We start from the raw sequence: 210 nt of genomic DNA, 5'->3' as shown, positions 1-210 counted from the left end.
GCGGGTCCCTGTTTACACTTTTGATCGATTTGCTTTAGTATTCTTGAATTTGTATAATCGTAAATCTTTTTTTTACGCAGCGGTTTTGACTGTTTTTAGATTTATTTTTTTCATTATTACTCTGGTTTATTGTCATTTGTTTATTAGTGATAAAAAGATATATAAAAAAAAAATCACAGTGTTAATCACATTTTCATAATCTTGATCATA

This window comes from Penaeus monodon, chromosome 32 (genome assembly GCF_015228065.2).
Source record: "Penaeus monodon isolate SGIC_2016 chromosome 32, NSTDA_Pmon_1, whole genome shotgun sequence".
In the NCBI taxonomy this organism is placed as follows: Eukaryota; Metazoa; Arthropoda; class Malacostraca; order Decapoda; family Penaeidae; genus Penaeus; species Penaeus monodon.
This window is presented reverse-complemented; position numbering follows the sequence as displayed.